The sequence below is a fragment of the Eupeodes corollae genome, chromosome 1 (genome assembly GCF_945859685.1).
Source record: "Eupeodes corollae chromosome 1, idEupCoro1.1, whole genome shotgun sequence".
NCBI classification, from domain to species: Eukaryota; Metazoa; Arthropoda; class Insecta; order Diptera; family Syrphidae; genus Eupeodes; species Eupeodes corollae.
This window is the reverse complement of record NC_079147.1, coordinates 124495123-124519745: the sequence shown is the minus strand read 5'-3', so window position 1 is coordinate 124519745 and position 24623 is coordinate 124495123. Positions and strand designations below refer to the sequence as shown.

Below are 24623 nucleotides of genomic sequence, written 5' to 3'. Positions count from 1 at the left end.
CTTTGTCGAGTGCATCCTTAATTTTTTCGTGTAGCATATTAATTTTAGAACTTTTTGGAATAAAGTTCAATTCATAACTATTAATCTTTCCGAGCTTTCGCAAAAGTTTAAAATCAGACCCATGTTTAATCATTTTCTGACCAAACAAAGCCTCATACGGAGATACTCCAATCGCCGAATGCACGGATGTACGCAACGCACAACCAATTGATGGAAGATGGTTATTCCAATCTCTCTGGTCTAGCTTCAAATATGATCGTATGGAGAATGGAGCGGTTAACTCTTCCGCTTGCATTAGCTTGTGGTGCATACGAAGCTGTTTTGATATGTTGTACACCTAGTGAATTCAAAAATTTCGTAAAAGAAGTGCTTGTAAATTGTTTCCCGTTGTCCGTCATTAAGGACTCTGGTACACCAAACAAACAAAATACTTCCTCATGCAAAAACTTAATTGCAACATCTGAAGTGGCTTTTCGCAACGCTTTAATAATAAAAAATTTTGTTAGTTGGTCTAGTGCTATAATAATGTGGATGTTTCCTTTCTTGGAACGTGGATATGGACCAAAGAAGTCCACATAAACATGTTGAAGAGGATAGTCTTCAGTAAATGGATTTCCCATTTGTTCACGAAGTATCTGGTTAGCAGGTTTTGAAGTCTTACAAGTTTCACAGCTGTTTATAAATAACTTGACTTGAGATGCCATATTTGGCCAAAAGAACCTATTTTTAAGCCTGTATAGAGTCTTGGCTATTCCCATATGTGCAGCTTTAGTTGCGTGATGGGCTAAAGAAATGAGCTGGTCGGTCAGCATCGATGGTACCCATAACTTCCATGTTAAGTCATCCTCGAGTGGGTTACCTGTACTATGGTTGACCTTCTTGTAAACGAAACCGTCCGAAACCAGAAGGTCAGGTAGTTGTTGATTTTGATTTTCGATGTTTGAGATGATCTTTAGGTATTCGTCCGATTTGAAGGCGGAATCTGTAAGATCTAAGTGCAGCACATCGGAAGGATCAGTTGAAATAGCTTCTAGGCTTAATGCATCCGATGAATGAACTCTAGATAGAGCATCAGGCACCACATGCAGTGAACCTTTCCGATGCTCAATTTCAAAGTTATATCCTTGAAGTTTTAAGCTCCATCGGTCCAACCTACCATTCAAATTCTGCTGTCCCATCAGCCATTTTAGACTGGCATGATCAGTTATAATCTTGAACTTATAGCCTTCTACATATTGTCGAAACTTTTCCACAGAGGATTATGAAAGGCTTTTGGAAATTGGGATAAACTAAGACAGGCGATGTTGTTAACTTATCCTTAATAAGATTAAAAGCATTAATAGCTTCCTCTCCAAACTCAAACTTAACACCCTTTTTCAGTGTATTTGTTATTGGGGTAGCCAGTGTAGCATAATCGCGAATAAACCTCCTATACCACCCTGACATACCTAAAAACCTACAAACCTGACGTGTTGTGGTCGGAACCGGAAAGTCTCTGACTGCAGCGACCTTATCTTTATCTGTTTTGAGACAACCATTACTCACAACGTATCCTAAAAATGTTAATTCTTGGTAACAGAACTTTGAATTTTCCACATTTATTGTAAGTCCAGCTACATTCAACCTACTGGCAAGTTGCATCAAGATTTTGATGTGTTCGCCGAAGGTACGAGAAATCACAAGCAAATCATCAACGTAAGGAAATACATTTAGTTTTAGATCTGGAGTCATAACCTTATCCATGAGACGACACATGCGTTGGACACCACCGCTTAGTCCAGGAGGCATAACTACAAACTCTAATAAGGGCTTACCAGGCACCGTGAAGGCCGTTTTTTCTCTTGAAGATTTTTCAAGTGGGATTTGTAGAAAAGCATCCTTGAGATCTATGCTCGAAATATAAACAGCATCTTTAACGCGAGAAAGAGGACCCTCTATCGGATGAAGTGGATAGGCATCATTCTTGGAAACAGCATTCACCTTCCTGTAGTCCAGGCACAGTCGATTTTTGCCAGGTTTACGTACTAGGACTACAGGAGAGCTCCATGCACTGTTACTCTCTTGAATAATACCCATCTTCATCATACGATCTAGTTCTTCGTACATTAAATTTTGAATTGCAGGTGAAACGGGATAATGTCTCTGCTTTATGGGAGGTGCATCACCGGTATCGATGAAATGCTCTTCTAAGGTTGTACGTCCTAGACCATGAACTTCTTTATTGCAGCTTGAAGTCGTCCTGACTGATCATGTGTCAACTTATGTGGTTCAAAACAATTATGTAAATTGATCTTATCTATTTTTTGTTTTGTGATTTCAGATATAACTTGTGGTATAACCTTCGGTGCTAAATTAAAAGCGATCCAGAAATCTATACCTAAATACAATTTCTGTTTTACAGGATGGAACAACAAAAACTTCTATATCCTTACTCATACCATTATACGTAATTGAAATTTTAGACTTCCCTTCTATTGCCTGATCGTTACCATCAGCAGTTTTTACCTTTGCTAAACACTTCTGAGTTGAAACACCCCATCTCTTTAACAACTCTTGTCCACCCTGTCCCAAACAGCTAATGTTGGCTCCGCTGTCAAGCAAACCCAACAAGGTGTCACCGCAAATGGTAACTTCCGCGTTAGGACGAGGATCTCCATTTAAGCAAAAAGTGGTTGCTTCTATAGCTCTATGATGTAATTTTTTGGATTTCATCTTTTGACGGATCCTATTAATGTTTCTGGAAACTGGTGGAGACTTTGTTCCAAAAATTCTGTTTCTCGCAGCTTCATACTCTACAAGGCGTTCGTGAAGGGATTTTCTGAGTTTATATTCCGATTTTGGTGATGGTAAGTCTATAGGAATAATTTCCTTAAGTCTTTTTAAAATTTGAAAAGCTTGTTCATTATTTGGTTGCGAACTATTTTGTTTGCTTGAGAAGTGATAATTTTTTTGTTTGGTGTCAGTTAATGTTTCGATTCCCGATTTCTAAGCTTCGGGTGTCAGATTGCTATTTCGAATGTTTCCCGGACACTTTGCATTAGGGCATTGGGGAGATGTGGTATCTTCCTTTCCACATTTATAGCAAAATAGTGATCTTTGAGCTACAGGACATTCAAGGTAACTGTGGTCAACGGCCTTACAGTTCCAGCACGTAAAAGAACTTGTGTCTTTCTTGAACTGGAGAGCTTCAATTGTGTTCTCAGATCCTATTGATATTGATGGATTTGTTGCATCAAGGTCAACCTGATGGACATATTTCCGAAACTGAGGAACTACATTTGTTTGTGCCTTACTTTTAAGGGCATCCTGATCATAGATGTACTTTTCCATCTTTCTACATACGTAGACCATTTCTTGAAGGTTATGAGTTTGGTATGTTAGAAGTAACTCACCCATTCTTCTACGCACATTTTGCTTTATTAAGCTAATGAGCTCAAAATCAGGTTTGGGAACAGCAAGCCTTGTGTTTAACTTTTGTAGATCTACATAAAAGTCATCGAATTTCTCGGTTGGTCCCTGACGTCTGTCATAAAGTCTCTTAGACAATTCAGCATCAGTTTCTAACGTTCTAAACTGGTCCACAAGGGCTATCCGTAACGCAGACCAATCAGCGGACGAATGGGCTTTCATATAAAGCCAAAACCAAGTTTCAGCAAAACCACTAACAAATTGGTGAAAGTGTAGAAAAATATCCTGCCAACTTACACCGTAGCAATCCTTAAGTCGCTCTAACCGAAACAGAAACTCATGAACGGTCATATTAGTACTATCGAATTTAAGTCCCCATTTATGACAGCTAAGGAATTTTGCATATGTACAAGAGGATCTACCAAAAGAGGAAACATTGGCTTGGGAAGTTGGTGGGATTGCCCCAGAAGCTATAATAGAGGGATCACTTAGTCCCAGATTTTCGAATTGTGCTAAAAATGCGTTTGGTGAAGTATAAACCGGTGAAGCAGAAGACGAAGTCTGTCTTTGTTGTTGTCGTAGGAACAGAAGTTGGTTTTGGTGGAGCTTCACTACGTTTACGCAGCTCATATTCATTTGGAGTTTCGTTAGTTGGAGTAGTTCGAGATGCCGCAAGTTCCTGACGAATGATGGCTGTCAAATCTTGCCTCATTGCAGTAGCGTTTCTCTCCATTTCTTTTTGCATATGCTTCAAATCTTCAGCTGTACCTAAACCAACCGTAGCAGAAACTATCCTTTGAATATAATTCGAAATCTCTACCTCATCAACTTGTAAATTTTCTGTTACACTTTTCTCAGATGTTCCATTATTTTGAGATTTCCGAGAATGTTTTGGAACAGCACCTGTGGCAGCAGCACCAGTACTAACATTGCATGCTTCCGTTGTGTTCAATACATTCAAGTCATTTGAAGTAAGTTGCGTATCATTTGCCAAATTAGATAACCAATTAGCATTGTATTTAGACTCACGATTACGGCCATAATATGAGCCTCTTCTGTGAGGCAGCCCACGTCTCGCCATTGTAACAACCAATAACGAAAAATGAACAGATCAAAGTAAAAAAAATCTAAGTTTAAAGAAAAAGGCTCGAAAATTTAAACCGAAGAAAAAAAAAATAATAATAACTCGAAGCTCAGGAAAAAGTAAAAGTAAGCAATGTGGCCAAAAAATATGCAAAATATTAAATATATCGAAAAATTAAAGCCTTACATGCAAACTCAGCTTCAAGGTAAAACTAAAACAATTTAAAAGTAAAATAAAATCAAAACAAAAAAAATATAAACAAAATAAAAAGTTATTAAATCAAAACCAAAAAAAATCAAATTGGAATTAAAAAAAATCAATCCAAAAGGGATATAAAACAAAAAAAATATATCAACATACCTGCAAATTAAAAAAAAATCTATAAGATTTTTCAAAAAAGAAATAAATTAATTGAAATCGTGAAAATCCAAAAGACAATAAGACACAAATTAAAGTTTAATCACAAGAACTGTGAATTCAAAATAAATCAAAATAGGCAAAAAAATCAATATCCAAAAGAAATCCCAAACAAAAAAATCAATCAAAAATATAATAAGGTTCAAAATGTTATTATCAACTAGAAATTTTAGTTGAAGCCAAACAAAATCAAAATTGTGTTTTGTAATCAATATTCATGATGTGGGTGGATGTAACTCTGCGTTCACGATACAAACTATCTAAATGACGAAAACGACTATATGTACTCACTCACACAAGGAAATAGTATATAATTGCAGTGCTTTTATATTAAAATGTGAAATTTAAAATTTTAAGAAAAAGAATACAAATTTGTTTATTTTTTTTTGCAGCGAACTAGTCAGGCTCTTATAGCCATGCTATCGGTCAAAAATATATAAACAAAAACAAATTTAGAAGAAATAAAAGAGAAATTGCAAAAGTTAAAATCTACACAGAAAGAGAAAAAGGTCCGAAGCAACAGACTAAACGAGGATCTCACCCATTTACTGGACATCTTATCCTTACTCAATCCGCGAGCGAAAAAACTGTGTTTACAACACTGATCTTACAAAATGTATTTAATAAAATCAACAAAGAAATAATCGATACATGCAGCAGACTAATTGAGGATTTCACCCAATTACTGGTCAGGTTCTCGAGATTACTATCTTGTCAAAAATTAAAGAAAAGAAAGAATACTAAAGAGAGAGTGAAATAAAAGCACGAACAAAATTCATTGAACCGGCGCGACGCCTCTCAAAAAAAAAAAAAATAATAAAATATTATAGTAAAAATTTTAAAATGACAAAATCGAGCCCCACGTTGGGCGCCACCTGTAAAGTACCTCGCAGATGTTGTCGAGTTAGGGATGAGAACAAAAACTTCAAACCCCAATAACCATACACTCCGTACACTACCAGTAAGCATTGGAGCTTACAGGGACTCCAAAACTGTACTGGCAGTAAAGTGTATTTGTGCCCAATTTCCTTACCGCGGCATGCTTGCATGGCCAAAGGTTACATCGTCGGATTGTCGGGGTTCTTTTGGTTTAGAAATTGGACGGCCGTTACGTTATATCATGCCGTTAAAAATCGTACGAAAAATATTCGCGAAGCTGATAATTGTCTTGGTGTAGTAATGACACTATTTGTTATCCTTGATAGAGTGAGGAGAGTTAAGATGATATTACCCTCCGGGGATATCCCACCCCAGTATCACACGGCTATGTTCTATGAGCAGAACCATGCGACACATCCTGGTTACTACGTCCTCTATTTTTATAGTAACCCCAAAAGAAACCAGTAAACCATATTTAAGCTTTCATTGCATCGTCTTCATCATCGCTATAGCTCATTCTCGTCAGAGCTACATCCCCCAGAAACTAAAAACCTAAACCATTACCATGGTTTGTAGCTTGAATTTAAAAATCGAAAATTAAAAACTTTAACTATATTACACTGAAACATTCAAACTTCCGAAAAAAATAGAAACGTAAACGTATCTTTAACCAAAAGGATTAAAATTAAACTCATAATTTCAAATCAAATGAAAAGATATTGTTGTTTTCAAAAGATAAATATTATAGAAACAAAATTTTATTCAAAAAAAACAAATAACTAACACTACAATGAATTCACCTAACAAGTGGGTATATCTTTAAATCAAAATTTAAAAAAAAATAATTGTTTTCTTTAGAAACAAAAAAAAATCAAATAATGTACAAAAAAATTTAAGTTTTTAAAAACAGAATACCGAAACAAAATGTTTAGATACGAAATTTATTTTATGTCTGTAAGAGCAATTTTTATCAACAACGAAAATTATCTAAAGTTTAGTTAAGTAGGTTTACTTTTTATTTCCTTTCTAGGTTTAAGCTTTATCTTTCTTGTTTTCTTTTCGCGAAATATTTTGGATTTAATAAATAATATTTTAGGTAACAAATAACCAAATTAAACAAATATTCGTTCGTTCAAATTAAGTAATATAAGAAAAAATTACTTACCGCACAAATGGTATTATTAAATTCTTGATTTTTAACTTGTTGTATTTTTATTGTTGCTTGTTTCAATTTGTAGTTGCTCAATTCCTCCTGATGGTGTGCACAGCATCGCAGGATTGAATTTCGTTGCTTTGTAAATTATTTTCACTAAACTAAAACTTGATAAAAATAGAAAGAAATTTGAACGAATTGAATTTACAAGGTCAAATTATAATAATGTTTAATAATGAAAAATAATAGTTAAGTTATTGAAAAGAAAGATATGAATGTACTTAGCTTTTTTTATAAATTTATGATGATAATTTATGATGTGTATTTGTTCTGGATCGTAGGTTTTTTAAAATATTTTCCTGGATGTTATATGGATAATTATAGTATGAATGATTTTGATAGTACGTATAGTTCTTGATGCTGTTTTTTTTTTGTTTGCATGTGTGACGTGTTTTTGTAGATCTACTCTTTTATGTAGATCACATTGGTTGTAAGAAAATGATGGATCATGAAAATCATCAAAATTATGAAAATTATGATTTTTTTTTATGTTTGTGATGATAAAAAAAAGATGTCAAGATGGAGATTTTGACGATAGTGTGGTTTTTCGATGGTGTTTTTTCTTTTTGTAGTTCTCGAAATCTTAGGCTTCCGTGGAAGGACCATGATGTGGAAGATCGCACCTTGTTCCTATAGATCCGCGGCTTCCGTATAATTTAAAAAGTGTGATATGTTTGATGGATTTTATTGTAAAATCAATCGATTTTTGGGCCTCTGGAGCACCTTTTTTTAAAAAGATCACAAGGACTTAATTTTAAGCACATGTAGGAGCACATATCATAAAAAAACTCACCTTGAAATTTTCATTACTTAATAAGTCTAACACTGGGAAATATTTCTAAGACTTTTTTTCTTTTCCACCTTGAGCACCTGGTAAGTAGGTAATTAGGTATAAGGACAGAGGGCCTTGAACAATTTTATTTAAAATCTCACCTTAATTACTTCAAATTATGTATGGTCAACTTTTAATTAAACTTTTTCACAAAAAAAAAAACTTGGAAAAAAAACTCGAAAAATGCTTCTTTTAATTCTTAAGATTTCGATCGTCACTGTATCGTCTTAGAGAACTGGGAAAAAAAAAACACCAAAAAGAAAGATTTTGGTTTTGACCCGAGTATTTATACCCTTGCGATGATCGGAGATTTTCTCTACACTCAAAAAAAACCATCATGGTCGAAAATTTTGGGTTTCCGATTATCGATATTTCAATGGATTTTGACCACTTAAATACAAATTATATGTCAAATTCAATTTCAGAATTTTTGAAAAATAGGTGTATTATTTAGAAATTGATCTAGTCAAAATCCAATTATTTTGACATATTTTTAATATTTATTTTGCATGTAAGTGTAAGTTTTCGAAATCTCTAACTTCGAACACTCTCTCAGATATATTTGTCCTTGAAAATTATTTTTGATTTTTTTGTTTTTTTGTTTGTTTTACGAAATTTCCTTACACATATTAACAATAGGTTTTGTTCTCCCTACCGGGTTGGTGGAAAGGGTAAAGACACTGGACCCATCTCCAGCCCATCATGGTTCGATTCCTGTTGTGATCACTTATCTCTTTTTTTTGTATTTTCTTATTTTTTTAAATATTTTTCTTTTTGAAATTTTTGATCTTTTATATTTTTTTTTTAATTAAATTTATCAAAATCGTAACTTAAAAAAAAACGATGTACAGTCTTAGAGAGAGTGTAGAGTATCCTTAAGATTTTGTATAGATTTTAAATAATTCTACCCAAAATAAATAAACTAAGTTTATTATTGGCTCCTATGCATATGCAACGTTTATTTAATTTGTTATGCTATTTATGTTTTTATCATTAGTTTAACAGAGCTCTCAAACTATTTTCACTCATATCAAATGCACATAGAAAATCGCTAAAAATCTAGTAGCCAGCGATGTTATAAAAACCTAGAAACGATAGCGAAAAACAGAAATCATAAAACGATTTTAAACCAACACTGCGACGAAAGTTCATGAGTTTAAGAAAATAGTGTAACGATGCCAGATTTCTCACAAAATATTATTGGCTTCCTCAAAAATATTTGTCTCCACTTACCTCTACTTTATATCTGAAAACTATTGTTTATGTTCATTAACAAATGTAATCTATGGAAGTATTTATTATATTAAGAAAAACAAAAACATTTACTTAAAACTCATTAGTTTTGTTCATTATTAGCAGCACTTTTACTAAATATACCTTTTAAACAATAATAAATAAACTTGAACTTTAGTAACTAACATTTTTAAGGAATGAATGAAAATTATATTTTGCGTTAAACTGTGGAATTATAAAAAAAAAACGTCTGTACGTAAACAATAAACATTAATGTCGATTACATGATCTATTGAATGAATTATGCATGAATTCAGAACGATTTTAAGACTTTTTCATTTTGTGATATATGTTAAAATTTGAATTTTATTTGATCTGCATTTATTCAACAGGTTCGCTATAATGGTTGTGATTATTTTCTTAAGACATTGGTGGTCCTTTGCAGCATAGTTTTTTGTATAGCAAATACATGTATGCTTCCATCAATCAAGAATGTTATGGATAATGTATTTTTTTATTATAACTCATTTTTAAAATTTAATATTTATTAACAAAAACGAAAAATAAATATACTTGCATTAATTAAACAGATACAGATTTTAATTACTTAATTAGTTACGAACTAATATTTGGGCCGTTCATTTACGAAAATTTATTAGAATTCAATAAATTGCGCTCGCACCCTCAACTTGATGGCTCTTCGAACGCATCTTTGATACAATAATCCGAGGTTAATTATGAAATTTAAAGAATTTCGTAGTGATTACTGTAAATTAATGAAATAATTATAATAAACTGATGTTAAAATTGCTTTTTCAAAGACAAAAATGTATAGTGGTTCGCTATCAACAAAATGACTGCAAAATTAAAGTTCAAACTGACTTTTTCATCAAAAAAAGTAAAAAGAAAAATCTGACAAAAATGTATTAACCTCCCCATTTCGGTTTTGCTTTGCAAAGTGCCGCTAGCCCAACGCATCGTTTTTTTGTTGGTTTTCACATCTATTCATGGACTAATCGTCAAATCGTCAAAATTATAAATACAACAATGTAAACAAACGGGTTTTGGAGAGTGAAACGAAAGATTCCCATCTTGGTAAATGGAGTATTTTTGATTCCAACTGAGAAACACTACTCTAACTTTTATCTCCACACATATCTCTGCTTCTTTTCTTTTGCACCAATTTTAACGTTAGTTTTATCGATCGTATCTTAAAGCACGGAATTAAAGTTCGACTTTTGTTAGTCTTTTCTTTCTTCTTTTGCTCCTTCCCTGATTGAAATATGTTGACCTGACACTTCTAGTAAAAATGTGACTGGTAATTACTACTACCGTTTGATAGGTGGCGCAGCACAATATTCACAAATACCCCTATGAATTTTATATTTTGTTTATAAATATATATAAAAGAATCGCTTAATAAAAGATAATGTCTTATTTTAATTTCTTACCCTATGGGGGGATGCCACTCAATTACTAGTGAACCTTTTCTGGTTCAATTAAGAACTGTACTCGATCGAGAACTTTCCTTATTGCCGTGTGTCGCAGTAAGGCGCAACTATAATAGGCATAAGTAAACATAAGCTTATGTCAAAAACACAACGAAAATTCACTTAAGCTTGCGAAATTACTGCATAGCCATAATGCAAATTTTGCTCACGTATCTACATGTCAGATTTTACTTATGCGGCGAGCGACTGGGATCGCTCTTGCTTAAGTGTGCTTAAGTTAACGAAACTGAGAAAAATTGAACGAAACGTAGCTAGACTCCATTATGTTCACTCGTATTGAGATTCTTTGTATTCGCACGTTTACTTATGCGTGCATATGCTAGCTTATGCCAATTATAGTTGGGCCTGTAGTCTTGAAGCTTACTTTTTTTTGATAACTACTTCTCGATCCTTTAAATAATGTAACATAGGCTATGGCCAAAATTGTCTTTTGAAAGTCAAAGGCCAAGCCGTAGGTTGTTCTTAGAAAATTTACTTGACTTGATGTGAAGAACTTCCCATCCTTTGGTTCTGATAACTTGCGAAAAAGAATTTGGCTATACCTTTCTTTTAATTGGAAACCTTCCTCGTGGCAAATTTCCTTTTAACCGGAACGGATGAACAAAAGAACAACTTTTATGTAAGTTCTTTTGGAACGAAATAATAATGGGGTTGCATGTCATTTGTACTACCCAGCGAAACTTATAATTTAAGCATAATTAGTTCAATTCAGAAATTTAAATCAGTTTGCAACTATTTATGAAACTGTGGTATTTTTGGTCAGTTGGTAGGTAAGTATGTATCGAAGTTAAGTATTTTAGCAGATTTCAATTATAGGTAAGTGAATAAAGGTAAGCATTTTGGTGATGTTTCAAGTAAGTGGTAAGTAAGTGTAAGTACCTATTTCAGTTCTTATTCGGTTTAAATAAATTTATATTTTTTTTGTTCAATCTGTAGGTATGCAAGAGGCACCTATGTAAAGATTGATTTTCTCAACCTAACATAAATGAACCGAACAGTTTGTGGGTGTTTTAAAAATTAAATTTGTCATAAGTGGTCGTGAGATCGTTACAAAACAAGCACAACAAGGTCGTTTTCTTTTTTCAATGTATTATTTTTAGCCATAAGAAACATGGCAAAAGAGGGTATCTCTGTGTTCATAATAATACTAAGCTACATACAAAAAGTTAAAAACCTTTCATCTTCTACCTCAGTGTTGGAAAATAAAAATACTAATAAACTAATAAAAAATACTACTAATTCTTAGTATGAATGAAAACAAGAATAATATTTTTCCTTCTTTAGCAAAAATAGAGAAATGTATGTGGCGGAGTGTTCTGGCAACCCTTCGAGCAGTGTTAGAGGCCACCATAAGTCGGCCAATCACGGAGCAACACGACAACAGGCGCGAGTCTCGATAGAGGCTGCCTGCAGCGAGCTACATGACGATGACCATTCACTATCATGATGCAGTCTTAATATCGAGTTTGAGAGAAGCACATCGCCCTTTAAATACCTTCTTCCTAAATAAAGTTAAATTAGTATAAACGTTTCTTTTATTTCGTTTTTTGGACTTTAAGGTTTCCTGCGACCAAAGTGGTGACCCCCACGTGATGGCTGAAGAAAACGGTGTACCTCCAGTACATCCAGTACCTCAAGCTATTGTTCAACCGGTCGATGTAGCCGCCAACTACTATGCTCGCCTCCAGATGCCACCTTTTGTTGAGTCAGACGTAGACAACTGGTTCTTTTTGCTAAATTTTTATTTTCGGGCATCAGGAGTAGCACAGGATGGCCGAAAATTCGACACCGTTTGTGCACAACTGCCGCTCTCTCGAATTACTGAGCTCCGACCGATAATTGATGCAGCCCCAGAACGCGAGAAGTACGAATATATTCGCTCCGAACTCATCAATTATTTTGCTGACAGCCAACAAAAAAGACTCCGTTGAGTCCTTCACGATATGCCGCTTGGCGACAAAAAACCGAGTCAGCTCTACTATGAGATGGTCCAAGCGTCTAAAGGCTCTCTCAGTGAACCGGTGTTGCTCGATCTATGGGCAGCACGTCTTCCGCAATCTGTCCATGCAGTGACTGTCATGGTTAAAGGATCCGCCGCGGAAAAAACACAAATTGCCGACACGGTAATGGAAAATGTTGAACTACGCCAGCTAAATTCCGTCGCATCCAGTGCCAATGGGCCAGCTTTAACATTAGTACCCAATGAACGTCAAGCCTCCATCGGCAGCGCCCCGTCCTCGTCCGAAATCGCTCATCTGACACAGGAAATTTCGAAATTAGTAACCCAGCAGCGCCAACAACGACCGTTCAGCGCAGACGCGAGCAATCGATTGAGCAGTTTGATGACTGTTGGTTCCATCGCAGTTTTGGGAAAAAGGCAACCAATTGGCGTCCGCCTTGCCGCCTTGGTCGGCAACTGCCACTTATATCATCTTCTCAAAATCAATTATGACTTCGCTCGAAAACCTCGGATAACATAGCAGAACCCAAACGTGCCTTATTCTCTATCAATAGACTCTGCTTGCGTGAACATAATACAAACCTCTCTTTAATCATTGATACAGGTGCTGAAGTTTCCTGCATTCCACCATCTTCATCAAAGAAAAAACCTCGACCGACAACCATGCAGCTGTTTGCTGTAAACAGCTCCCCGATAAAAGTTTACAGTGAAGTCACCCATGAGCTCAACCTTGGGCTCCACCGTCCATTCGTTTGGACTTTCATCGTCGCCGACGTCACATCGCCAATCATTGGAGCCGATTTTCTCCAGCATCACGACCTAATGGTGGACGTTAAAAGAGCTCGCCTAATTGACTCACGCTCCAACTCAGCTTCGAAATCGCTCTTCGCTATTACCAGCAACCAACAGTCCCCGCAGCTCATCGATCGAAATTCACCGTTTGCCGACATTATAACGACTTTCCCAAACATTACTAGCCTCGCACCGCCCGGTGTATCGACCAACTCCAAAGTAGTCCACTTCATCGAAACAAACGGTCCACCATGTTCAGTTTGAGCACGTCGACTGCCTCCGGATATTGAAGGTTGCAAGGAAGGAATTTGAATTGCTGATGCGTGCTAGTATTTGTCGACCCTCAAAATCCAATTGGTCGAGCCCGCTTCACATGGTGCGTAAAGCAGACGGCTCATGGAGACCCTGTGGTGACTACAGGAGTCTCAACGCGATTACGTCACCAGATCGCTACCCGCTCCCGTACCTTCATGATTTTACAAACATTCTTCGAGGTAAGTCTGTTTACTCAAAAATAGATTTACAAAAGGCTTTTCACCAGGTGCCAATCAACCCCGAAGACGTTCCTAAGACGGCCATCATCACGCCGTTTGGCCTGTACGAGTTCACCCATATGACATTTGGGTTACGTAACGCAGGCCAAACCCTCCAACGGCTAATTCATGAAGTGCTACGAGGAGTCGAATTTGCATTTCCATACATGGACGACATCTGCGTCGCATCATCGAACATCGATGAACATCGTCAACACCTATGTGAAGTGTTAAAACGGCTTGCTAAACACAACTTAGCGATCAACGTAGCTAAGTGTGTCTTCGGGAAGTCGGAGCTGGAATTCCTTGGACATCTTATTACCAAGGATGGAATTTTCCCACTCCCATCACGAGTTGACGCGATTCGACGTTTCAAAAGGCCAGGGACGATGAAACAACTGAAAGGATTTATCGCGAGGATAAATTTTTATCGCAAATTCATCCCCCACGCAGCCGAAGTTCAATTTCCCTTGTTAGCGATGACCCCAGGTAACCGAAAAAACGACAAAACCCCTTTGAGCTGGACCCAAGCTACGAATGAAGCGTTTGAAAGCTGCCGTCAACTTCTCGCCCAAGCCGTGTGTCTGTCACACCCCATACCTGAAGCAGAGTTGAGTTTAGTCACGGACGCATCGAACATAGCAGCAGGTGCTGCTTTGAATCAATTAGTCGACAACGTTGCCGAGCCACTAGGCTATTTTTCGAAAAAATTCTCCAAGACTCAACAAGTTTATTCCACCTATTTACCACCGATATCCGCTATATTAAAGGTGAAGACAACCATGCAGCAGACTTGTTGTCGCGCATCGACGTGGTCAATGCTAACGACGATCTCTACTTGAAACTCGCTGAGTCGCAGGAAAACGATCCCGAGCTTCAAGAGCTGCTCAAAGGTAACAGTGTTCACTCAATGCAACTAACACTGTTTTCTTTTCCTCACCTAGGCAAACCAATTTATTGTGACGTGTCACATAATAGAGTCCGACCGTTCATTACCAAGGCTCTTCGCAAAACGTTCTTTGACGCAACACATAGCCTGTCGCATCCTGGACGCCGAGCTTCAGTTCGACTGATGACAGAGCGATTCATCTGGCCTAACATTCGCCAACATTGTGCTAATTTTGCAAAAACTTGCATTCCGTGCCAGCGAACGAAGGTACAACGCCACTCGAGAGCCGAACTTCAACGCTACCTAACTCCTGGCGAGCGCTTTGCCTACATCAACGTCGATATTCTAGGACCGTTTCCGCCTTCTGAAGGATATCGCTACCTCTTGACAGTCATCGATCGCTACACAAGGTGGCCAGAGGCGTACCCAATGATAGATATGTCAGCAATCAATTGTGCGAACGCGCTCATCAACGGATGGATTTCCCGATTTGGACCTCCTTTGCAAATTACTTCACCTCGTCGATCTTCACGGAACTTTGTAAGTGCATAGGAACTAATCACTCAATGACGACTTCGTATCACCCGCAGGCTAATGGAATCGTTGAGCGATTTCATCGGACGTTGAAAGCAGCAATAAATTGTAACGACTCCAATCGATGGGTACAACGACTCCCACTGATACTACTTGGCCTTCGTGCGACCCTTAAAGAAGATTTGAAAGCCACCCCAGCAGAGCTGGTATATGATACGTCACTCAGGCTACCAGCAGATTTACTGGCTCCAACGATCGTGAATCAGTCGCAATGCGAGTTCGTTAAAGACCTTAGACGTATGATGCGCCAAACCAAACCTCAGAAGACGGCCTGGCACACCGAGCAGCAGCCATTCGTTCACCAAGATCTAAAGTCATCAACTCATGTGATTGTTCGCAATGACTCCGTCAAAGCATCAATCGTTCCACCTTACGAGGGACCCTATAAAGTACTTGGGCGCAGCGACAAATACTTCACCCTTGACATCCGAGGTAAGCAAATAAAACTGTCTATAGACCGTCTAAAGCCAGCGTATCTTGAAGCCGATGAGGACACCGGCACCGTCGGAGCTCAAGCACCTTCAAGTTCATCATCTCCTTCTCCAGAACCGCCACAAATAATAACAACTCAGCCTTACCACACCTCTAGAGGCCGCTGTGTCCGAATTCCAGGGCGTTATACCTAAAGGTGCGTAAGCCTTCTGGGGGGCCACTGTGGCGGAGTGTTCTGGCAACCCTTCGAGCAGTGTTAGAGGCCACCATAAGTCGGCCAATCACGGAGCAACACGACAACAGGCGCGAGTCTCGATAGAGGCTGCCTGCAGCGAGCTACACGACGATGACCATTCATTATCATGATGCAGTCTTAATATCGAGTTTGAGAGAAGCACATCGCGCTTTAAATACCTTCTTCCTAAATAAAGTTAAATTAGTATTAACGTTTCTTTTATTTCGTTTTTTGGACTTTAAGGTTTCCTGCGACCAAATGTATTATTCTGATTTAGTGTGTTTGTGTTTTGTGCACAATTTCTATCACCGTAGAAAATGTATTAAATTTTTTGTTTAACATAGTTGGAAAATTTGAGTTGGAAATTAATTTGGTTGCGTTTCTGTTTTTTTTTTGTTTGAATAATAATGGATATTTGATTACGGCAGATATTCTGATATTTCGGGGGTGATGTATACCCCCAAAACCCTAAACTGCGTTCTCCCCTGCCTAAGATCTTCTGCAAAAAAGGACACAGCAAAGTTGGTACGAACACTTTCTTTTTTGTTACCAGCTCCACTAAGCCCTTTCAGGAATATTTTATCTGAAGGCCGTTAGTTGAAAAAAATATATTAAAGACCTCGTGTTTAGTTGCATTCATATCGACAACTTGAATGTCAAAATTATTCACATGTTTATTATGTAGTAGTGCTTCATCAAAATACGAATCGTTAGAGTAATTAATTATAAATAACTTAAAGACAAATTTTCAAATAACACGACTATTGCTTGCCACCTCGCATTCCCATAGTTGAAAATTTAAAAATATTTCTTTGGAAATTCACTTGATACAGCCAGACGCATGTCCGCACTTTCGTCGGGTCAACGGCAATCGCATTTGTGATAAATCTTTCGTTTTTAAATCTCAAATCTTGCCATACTTTATCGATCGTCAAAAGAATGGCATGTTATTGATTTTAGGGTTGCTTTGCTCTTGCATAAAATCCATCTCGATCTTGGGAAATTTATCCACTCTTCCATTGGCTTCTGGTGTTTGGTTTTTTTGTACGATGTTCGTATTTTTACGTTTTGGAAATATCTTCCATATAATCAATATTATGAAAAGAAGTCCAATGATGGAAAAGAAGGAATATGTTGTTACTTGATGACGATTATTTTCTATTTGCAGAAGATGAATTTCATTTGTGTTGTTAAAATAAAGATCTTTCATTTCTAGTGAGAGTAATTTACGGTATTCGTTGTCCTTCGGACTTGTTTGTATGATTGAACCTTCTTTGTAGATATATGGGATTCGATTTAAGTTGATGGTTATGTTATAGAAATTGATCAAAAACGTTCAGCTTAAATTGTGGCCAATTCAAGAGTTCAATAAACTGATTGAGAAATATTACATCTATTGTTGTATCATCTATGGTTGGAATGTGGTGATTGTTAATTTTATTGCAGGTAGCTAGAAAGCCTCTTAGCAAATTAGGAATGTAAGAGTCGTTTGTAATATTAGCAATATTTTTAGAGTTACAAATTGATTGTTTGTTAAAAGTCTTAAGTTTCTTTTTATTGTTTTATACAATTGATCGTTACTTCTTAAAACGATATACATATCAGTCACAATATTTTTCTTTTTAATTGGTTTATTATATAGAGAATTGGCAAATTCCTGCTTATTCTTTTTATTTCTGCGTAACCCTAAGCTTCTTCTATTGTTTTGTAAGGTATATAATTCAGTTGGCCAAGGGTTGCGCAGAGAGACGATTTGAGAGAACAGAATATTTAATAGACAGGGAAATTTAAACAATTTTAAAAACCAACCACAACAAAATAACAATAATAATAGAGGAATAAATTATAGTCAGATTTCAAGTAATTATAGACCACCACCTCCAAATAATTCCAGAAATAATTATCAAAGACACCAGAATTCAGGACAGTTTAGAAATAATAATAATAATCAGGGAAATTCCAGGAATTTTAGTAATAATCAAGGACCTTTCAATTGGGGGCAATATAGGAACAATTATAATAATAATTATTATAATAATACTAATACTAATAAAAATAATAATAATAGGTATCCAAGGCCAGAACCTATGGATGTTAATAATACAGAGTTTAAATATGAAAAGATAAATTTTACCATGGCCGGGAAGAAGAATCACTTCCCATAATCAAAAATCAAAATAAATAATACAAAATTTAACATTCTAATAGATACTGGCTCAACAAAAAGTATACTTGATGAGTCACAACTATTAGAAATCCCGAGAACTTTAATGAAAGTTCCAATCAAAGTAAAATCACTTAATCATGAAAAAATGATTAAATTTGAATTCATAACTGAAGTACCGGTAGAATTCAACGAAGATGAATCTACTATGGCATGGAAGTTAATGAGAATATCGAACAAAAAATTTGTAGGAATCATAGGACAAAATTTATTAAAACCTATTGGAGCTAAATTTAACCTAAAAGAAGTATATATGGAAATAAATAATAGAAAAACATATTTTGAAAATTATGATATTAAGAGTATATATGAATATGAAGAAATTCACATTCTTGAATATTGCAACTCAACGCAAATGAGCCAATTGATAGATGTGAATTTAAATTTTGAAGAAAAAAAAGAATTAAGAAAATTTATTAATGAAAATAAAAGTATTTTCTTTAAAGAAGGTGATAAACTCACATCAACAACACAAACTATGCATAGCATTAGGACTGAGCATGACAGTCCTTTATTAAGCAAAATTTACAGATATCCTAAAATTCATGAAAAAGAAATTGAACGCCAAGTTAAAGATTTATTGCAATAAGGCATAATAAGAAAAAGTGTTTCCCCGTATAATGCACCTATCTGGGTAGTCCCAAAGAAGATAGATAATTCAGGTGAACAAAAATTAAGAATGGTAGTGGATTACAGAAAGTTGAATGAAAACACTATTGAATTTAAGCATCCTATACCTAATATCGACGAGATATTAGATAAATTAGTAAGGGCACAATATTTTTCAACCCTCGACCTTGCTAAAGGCTTTCATCAAATTAAAATGAATCCTGCTGATTCCGAAAAAACAGCCTTTTCGACTCCGTTTGGACATTACGAATGGTTAGGAATGCCATTTGGTCTAAAGAATGCACCAGCAACTTTTCAAAGAATGATGAACGAGGTTTAAGAAGGTTTGATAAACAAAATCTGTGTAGTATATCTTGATGATATACTAATTTTTAGTACTTCATTACAGGAACATTTAATTAATCTTCTTTTAGTTTTTCAACGTTTAAAAAAATATAACCTTAAAGTACAAGTAGATAAATGTAATTTTCTTAAAAGAGAAACAAAGCTTTTAGGATACACAATTACAGACAAGGGCGTGAAACCTAATTTAGATAAAATAGAAGCCATAGCAAAAATACAACTATAATGTACATTGTACAACGAAAGAAATTAAATCATTCCTAGGAATAACAGGTTATTACAGGAAATTCATTCAAGATTACGCAAAAATTGCTCAACCCATTACCAAGGATTTAAAGAAAGACAAGAAAAGTAGAACTCTCAATGATCATGAAATAAACTACAGTACTACGGAAAAAGAATAACTCGCAATAGTTTGGTCAGTAAAATATTTACGAACCTATTTATATGGTAGGCGATTTGATCTCAAAACAGATCACCAACCATTAAAATGGTTACAAACAAAGAATTTAGGCAGAGATATTTCACCCAGATTACAAAGATGGATACTCCAGTTAGGAGAATATGATATGCAAATAGAATATTTGAAAGGTACAAGTAACATTGTAGCGGACTTTTTGAGTAGAGAAATTAAAGATGTACAAGAAATAAACATGTTAGAACACGAATCTCTTAAGGCTACAATACATTCACAACATGAAGAGTTGAATGATCACTTCCCAATTATAGATAGTGCAGTGAACATATTCAAACAACAAATAATACTGCAAACAAGAAACGGAATTAAGATATCAGACAATAAAAGAATACATATAGGAATAAATGAAATACATAAAGATAATTTTAATGATTCAATAATACCATTTATAGAAAAAACTAATACAGGAATTTATACTGAATTGACAGACAACGAATACAATATACTTCAACAAAAATTAATAAACCTATTTGGAACAGGAATAACATTCTATAAATGTCTATACTTTGATAAAGATATAGACACAGAAGAAGAAGCCATTAAAAATATAAAATTGTACCATGAAAAAGAGACAGCTCATTCAGGTATCGAAGAAAATTATAGAGGACTTAGAACAAAAGTCTATTTTAAACAATTAAAAAATTTAATACAGAATGTTATTAACAGTTGTAATACATGTAAGCAATCTAAATATAATAGACCAATTAACAAAAAAAAATTTGTTTTACAGAAACTCCAAAAGACATTAACGAAATAGTTCATTTAGATATTTATTGTATTAATAAAATGAAATACTTAAATACATCGATAAATTTAGTAAGTAAACTACAGCTACATACTCGTACGTTATAAATGTTTCTCATGAAACCTTAGAAGAAACAATTTTACAATTTTTAGCAACAATTGGTAAACCAAAAAGACTTGTGATGGATAATGAATTCAACTTTTCAAGAATCATAAAATTGTTAGAAGATCTTGATATAGAAATACATTTTATTAAGCCAAACAGTCATACAGAAAATTCAGACATTGAAGTATTTCACAGAACATTAGCTGAAAAAATTAGAGCATTCTTAAACGGAAAAATGAACCCTAGCATTCATGAAATTCGAGTAGCTGTTCATAAAGCTAATCTTTTCTATAACACGTCAATACATTCAAAAAGAGATAGAAATATTGCAAAAAAATGATTGATACAAAAACAAAAAATAGTTATGGTTTAATGAAAGAATTTAAAAATATTGGAAAAAAGAATTATAACCGTAGAATATGTTCGAACAGTTGATAAACTAAAAGCAATTATTGAAAAAATTCAAAACATTATATTGGAAAGTAGATTGCAAATAATGACAGAAAGTTTGCAGAGAAAATTGATTACTATGAAATTGATTTATTCAAACTCAAAAATATTAAATTATCAGTAAGTGAATACGATAACGATCTATTAATATTTATAATTCAAATACCAGATAAGATTTATAATTTGGATAAATATTTTATAACTTCCATACCCAATGAGGAAAATATGGAATTAAATATAGAAGATGAAAAAATCGTAAAAATAAATGAAACATTTTATAAATACTGTGAAAACAAAGAATTAAAAAATCTAAAACCATATGTTAACTGTATAAATAAAATAATTGTCTATAAAGAAAAAATGAAGAAATAAATATTGTAAAAGAACTGAAGAAAGGTACATTAATTGTTAAAAATAGTGATTATGAATTTAAAAATTATTGTGACGAAAGAAAAATTATTCAAATAAAAAGGAATGTGTTAATTAATCTTGAAAACTGTAATATTAAAATAGGTGTCACAGAATATGTAAACAAAAATCAAATTGTAAAACAACCAATAAATATTTATATGGAAGATACATTTAATTTGACTAAATTTGACTTAAAAATTAAAGCTTATAATTTGACAAGAATTGAAAATATTAAAGAAATTATAGAAAGAATATCAGACCAATCATATATCCACTTTGGACTTAATGGATTTGTAATTATTATAAATTGTGTTATACTTTTAGTTTTATATAAAAAATTGTTTCAGGAGAAACAAAAGTCAAAGGGGGGGGAGTTATAGAATTACCTCCCAACACACAAAAGAACATACCAAGCATATTCACTTGAGTATGCGACATATGTCAACGATCGAATTTCTAATATAAACAAAAATTGTCAACGATCGTATTCTTCGACCGACATATGTCAACGATCGAATTCTTCGACCGACATAAAAGATAATCACAAAGTCACCCCCAATAAAAATACGGATAATTTACGATTCAACTTCTTTGAATCGTTATCAAATATACTTATGCATATGTAAACCTAAATATATCTTTCTGACAAAGCAACATCACTGCATGTACAAAATATTTTAAGATAAAAAGGCCTGGGATGACCAGCCAAGAGTACAGTTGTACAGTTCAGTTCGAATTGTTTTAACTAAAGATTTCCTACCACCAGTGGTAAGGGATTTGAAGTTATAAATAATTTAAAATAAAAATTAAGATACAAATGTAAATTGTTTTTTTTTTATTTTTTTTTAAATTGATCCCAGAGGATCAAATACAAAATTAGTCCGAGCCTGCTCGATCGATCTCACATGCGAGTTCAAGTTCGTCAGCTCTGACTCTGAGAACTTTCCCATCTCTTAGCATATGACCTATTGTCTGCGTAAACTACAATAAAATAGAGACTCTGTTCCATAAAACAAACAATTTGTCTAGTTAGGATTTTTTTTCAAAAATGTTTGAGAGAATAGGAAAGAGGAACATTTTGCGACATTCATTATAATCGTAATGGTTTCGCGATATTTTCTGAAAAACTTTAAGTTTGGCTCTTTTCCAGTAATGTGGAAAGGTTCCAACTGACATAATGTTTTTGTTTTTACACTTCAGGATTTTCAGAAAGTAGTTAGGTTAGGTTAAGTTATGTGCATGTGTTAGCTGTTAGTAAAAAATAATGCAATTATTGCCTAACACACGCACAAAATACAAAACATTTTAATTTTAACATTTAGCATGAACTATTACAGAACAAAAAATAAAATGAGAACGTTTACAAAGTGGAGCACTGGTTCTAAACAATGATTTTCAGCCCACCTTATTTAAATTTAAATCTATCGATGAGCAGATTTGAAGCAGAATACGCTGTTTTTAGGGTGCCAGATCATAAGGATCATCCCAAGGACCATGTTGTTATAAAGACAATAGATTCGGTCCTTTAGGCTCATCGTCACATAAGGATTTATCCATGAAGCGATTTCAAAAGTATAAGGCTGGAATTCGATATTTTTCAAACTTTACTATCGAACAACGCATACAAATTTTTAAAACGTCTGACAAAAATAGTGATTGTGACACAGCCACATATCGTATTTTAAGAGGAGATTATTGTTTACATAATTGTCCAACAACGCAAGCAATTGGCAAAATTGCGAACAAAATTTGGAGAGATCCAGTCTTTTCAAATTTGTTCCCTTTTCTTCTTGTGCTTGAACAATAGTTGGTGGGCGTCAAAAAAAAATAATTTCTTCAGCGACACATTTCTCAGTCGGTGTGTATGCTAATAAACAAAATTGTCGTATTTGGAGTTCTGAAAATTCTCAAGTAATTGAGAGAGACCATTCTATCTACAAAAAGTCACTGTTTGGTGCGCTTTTTGGTCCGGAGGTGTGATTAGACCTTATTTCTTAGAAAATTTAGATGGAATGACTATCAACATCGATTCGGAGCGTTAGGGTCATATGATAACCGATTTTTTTTGCTGCAATTGAAGAATACAACTTGGAAAGTATGTACATCTACAAGACGGTGCCACATGCCACACAACTCAAGCGAATATAGCTTTATTGCAAGAGACATTTTCTGGCAATGTAATTTCATGGGATTTGACAACGCTTGAAAACTTAATGATCAAAACCTTCCGCACTTAAACTCAGCTTTATTTAAAACAAATATTAATGGTAGGTGATCCTTCAGATAAGTACAACTTGATGTCAGTTACAAAATATTATTAACAAGTGTTATAGAATTCAAGCCACTAACCAAAGCTACATATCTTGCAAAATGAAACTCAGAAAAAATTTATGATTTATAACAATCCGTAGGCACATACCTCTTCGTGTGCAAAGCAGACTTCTGCATGTGTGTAAAATCGCAAAAGAAAAATGTGCATATGGCAATGAAGCTAAGCAGTTGATGCATAACTTTTTTTATGCACGACATACGTCTTAATGCTTTACCATATCAGAGCGACAGTAACGAAGATGGAACCTTTGACCCCGAAATCATGTAACTTGAGACAATTGTCGTTGAAGAAGACCAGTTTAAAATTTACCAGCAGCCAGAAGACGACGATGAAGACGAAGAAGATTATTAAAATTATTAATCGTAGTTTTTGTACCCTTTATTCCATTTTTTTCTTTTCAATAAAAATTAATGTATTAAATGATAAGTTTTAATAAACAGAATTTTTTTTTTTTTCATCATGTAAGAAGTTATTAATATTAATCAGGTTAAAATTCAAATATAATTAGTATATTTTCATTAACAAATCTGGAATAAAATGGGCAGGTAAGTGGTGTTAAATAAATTACTACTGAATAAAAAGTGGATACCTTAGGAATAAAAATTGACAAATATTTATAATCATTAATTTATCGATAGTTCCTCAACTATACATGGCGACTTTTCTACCGAAGGCACCGGTTGAATCCAAGTGATGCTGTGTCCGCGGGCTCTCGGCCCTCTATCTCGAAAACAGTTAACCGTAAACAAAAAACAATTGTAGAGAATTTTGTGTTCTACAATATTGATAATAAATACAAATAGCAAAAACCCATAGCAAATTATATATTTAAAAAATCGACTTTTATGACCTTTGACCTTAAAATTTAATAGTTGCTTACACCCTACCATATGT

The 24623-nt window shown here is 34.5% G+C and overlaps 1 protein-coding gene across 2 annotated transcripts in view; it reads right to left on the bottom strand.

The window, feature by feature from the left end:
* LOC129939471 (sialic acid synthase) overlaps positions 1–24623 on the bottom strand; it is a 92069-nt gene that overhangs the window by 66439 nt on the left and 1007 nt on the right. The window lies entirely within an intron of this gene.